The 2,818-nt window shown below is 45.8% G+C and overlaps 6 non-coding genes across 6 annotated transcripts; all 6 read right to left on the bottom strand.

The window, feature by feature from the left end:
- Nucleotides 1-557: 557 nt before the first annotated feature.
- Nucleotides 558-676, bottom strand: LOC111485866. Its single transcript, XR_002718761.1, has one exon. It is a non-coding gene; the product is annotated as a 5S ribosomal RNA (ribosomal RNA).
- A 133-nt stretch (nt 677-809) lies between these two features.
- LOC111485873 lies at nt 810-928 on the bottom strand. Its single transcript, XR_002718767.1, has one exon. It is a non-coding gene; the product is annotated as a 5S ribosomal RNA (ribosomal RNA).
- Nucleotides 929-1,061: 133 nt separating this feature from the next.
- Nucleotides 1,062-1,180, bottom strand: LOC111485871. Its single transcript, XR_002718765.1, has one exon. It is a non-coding gene; the product is annotated as a 5S ribosomal RNA (ribosomal RNA).
- Nucleotides 1,181-1,313: 133 nt separating this feature from the next.
- On the bottom strand, nt 1,314-1,432 carry LOC111485862. The gene has a single exon (XR_002718757.1). It is a non-coding gene; the product is annotated as a 5S ribosomal RNA (ribosomal RNA).
- Nucleotides 1,433-1,565: 133 nt separating this feature from the next.
- LOC111485864 lies at nt 1,566-1,684 on the bottom strand. Its single transcript, XR_002718759.1, has one exon. It is a non-coding gene; the product is annotated as a 5S ribosomal RNA (ribosomal RNA).
- A 132-nt stretch (nt 1,685-1,816) lies between these two features.
- Nucleotides 1,817-1,935, bottom strand: LOC111485865. Its single transcript, XR_002718760.1, has one exon. It is a non-coding gene; the product is annotated as a 5S ribosomal RNA (ribosomal RNA).
- Between the last annotated feature and the right edge of the window lie 883 nt (nt 1,936-2,818).

Below are 2,818 nucleotides of genomic sequence, written 5' to 3'. Positions count from 1 at the left end.
ACTCCAGCCCAGCCCCTCAGAATAGTCCCATTTTTCCTCCACGCAGATAAGGGGCTAGCTTGCTACTATAAGAATTGCTTTATCCATATATTAGCTTACCTTCCCAAGTGGCCACCCAACTTAGTACTACTCTCGCCCGAGCACGCTTAACTGCGAAATTCTGATGGGATCCGGTGCATTAGTGCTGGGAACTCCAACCCAGCACGCTTAACTGCGAAATTCTGATGAGATCCGGTGCATTAGTGCTGGGAACTCCAGCCCAGCCCCTCAGAATAGTCCCATTTTTCCTCCACGCAGATAAGGGGCTAGCTTGCTAGTATAAGAATTGATTTATCCATATATTAGCTTACCTTCCCAAGTGGCCACACGCTTAACCGCGAAATTCTGATGGGATCCGGTGCATTACTGCTGGTATGATCGCACCTGACATGCCATGCGCACAAAATCAGATTTAACGCATGAGGGGCGGCATCATCGAAACACGATGGGCGTGAGCGGGGGAGGTTCACATTTGTAGAGAAAGGAAGAAAAGAACACGGAGAAATTGAAAGAAAAAAAGGGTGCAACACGAGGACTTTCCAAGTGGTCACCCAACTTAGTACTCCTCACGCCCAAGCACACTTCACTGTGGAGTTCTGATGGGATCCGGTGCATTAGTGCTGGTATGATCGCACCTGACATGCCATGCGCACAAAATCGGATTTAACGCATGAGTGGCGGCATCATCGAAACGCGATAGGCGTGAGCGAGGGAGGTTCACATTTGTAGAGAAAGGAAGAAAAGAACACGGAGAAATTGAAAGAAAAAAAGGGGTGCAACACGAGGACTTCCCAAGTTGTCACCCAACTTAGTACTACTCTCGCCCAAGCACACTTAACTGCAGAGTTCTGATAAGATCCGATGCATTAGTGCTGGTATGATCGCACCCGACATGTCATGCGCACAGAATCCGATTTAACGCATGCGGGAAGGCATGATCGAAACGCGATGGGCGTGAGCGGGGGAGGTTCTCATTTGTAGAGAAAGGAAGAAAAGAACTCGGAGAAATTGAAAGAAAAAAAGGGGTGCAACATGAGGACTTCCCAAGTGGTCACCCAACTTAGTACTCCTCACGCCCAAGCACACTTCACTGTGGAGTTCTGATGGGATCCGGTGCATTAGTGCTGGTATGATCGCACCTGACATGCCATGCGCACAAAATCGGATTTAACGCATGAGGGGCGGCATGATCGAAACGCGATGGGCGTGAGCGGGGGAGGTTCTCATTTGTAGAGAAAGGAAGAAAAGAACTCGGAGAAATTGAAAGAAAAAAAGGGGTGCAACATGAGGACTTCCCAAGTGGTCACCCAACTTAGTACTACTCTCGCCCAAGCACTCTTAACTGCGGGGTTCTGATGGGATCTGGTGCATTAGTGCTGGTATGATCGCACCCGACATGCCATGCGCACAAAATCGGATTTAACGCATGAGGGGCGGCATGATCGAAACGCGATGGGCGTGAGCGGGGGAGGTTCTCATTTGTAGAGAAAGGAAGAAAAGAACTGGGAGAAATTGAAAGAAAAAAAGGGGTGCAACACGAGGACTTCCCAAGTGGTCACCCAACTTAGTACTACTCTTGCCTAAGCACGCTTAACTGCAGAGTTCTGATGGGATCCGGTGCATTAGTGCTTGTATCATCGCACCCAACATGCCATGCGCACAAGATCGGATTTAACGCATGCGGGGCGGCATGATCGAAACGCGTTGGGCGTGAGCGGGGGAGGTTCTCATTTGTAGAGAAAGGAACAAAAGAACTGCGAGAAATTTTATAAAAAAAGGGGTGCAACACGAGGACTTCCCAAGTGGTCACCCAACTTAGTACTACTCTCGCCCAAGCACACTTCACTGTAGAGTTCTGATGAGATCCGGTGCATTAGTGTTGGTATGATCGCACCCGACATGCCATGCGCACAAAATCGGATTTAATGCATGCGGGGCGGCATGATCGAAAACGCGATGGACATGAGCGGGGGATGTTCTTATTTAAGTGGCCTTACTATCGGCTCGGTTGAAAGACTTGTCTTATGTATGACGACACGTGCCCAGTGGCCCTTGCACGTATCATTTATGCTTTATGTTATATGATGATGTGATGACGTTATATGATGACGTGATGACGATGTATGATGCTGTGTCGATGTTGTATGATGATGTGATGATGTAATATGATGACTTGATAATGTTAGATAGTGATGCGATGCTGTTATATGATGATGTGATGTTTTTATATGATGATGCGATAATGTTATGTGATGACGTGATGATGTTAGATGATGATGCGATGTTGTTATATGATGATGTGATGATGTTATTTGATGATGTGATAATGTTATGTGATGACGTGATGACGTTAGGTGATGTGATAATGTTATGTGATGGTGTTAGATGATGATGTGATGATGTTATATGATGATGTGATGATGTTATATGATGACTTGATAACGTTAGATAAGGATATGATGATGTTATATGATGATGTTTTCCATATTGAGCATGTTATATGATGATGAGTGCCATATCGCATCGTGTCGTTAGATCGACATAGGACACAACCCTAAGAGCATGAAAATGATATTAATATAAATATCCACGAGCATGTGTTACCTAGAGTAATAAAGAGATGAGACTAGAGGGTTGTGTCAGAAGAGACATTATGATGGGTTTAGAGGGACCTCATGTATATTGTATGTTCATAAGCATAGGGCTACTTCCCTTTGAGATGACGAGTGCAGACAAGCATAATATGATGATGAGTGCGAATGCGCACAGATGAGGGAGT

The sequence above is a fragment of the Cucurbita maxima genome, unplaced genomic scaffold, assembly GCF_002738345.1.
Source record: "Cucurbita maxima cultivar Rimu unplaced genomic scaffold, Cmax_1.0 Cma_Scf00010, whole genome shotgun sequence".
NCBI classification, from domain to species: Eukaryota; Viridiplantae; Streptophyta; class Magnoliopsida; order Cucurbitales; family Cucurbitaceae; genus Cucurbita; species Cucurbita maxima.
Note: the sequence above shows the minus strand (reverse complement) of the source record. Positions and strands in the feature narration are given on the sequence as shown.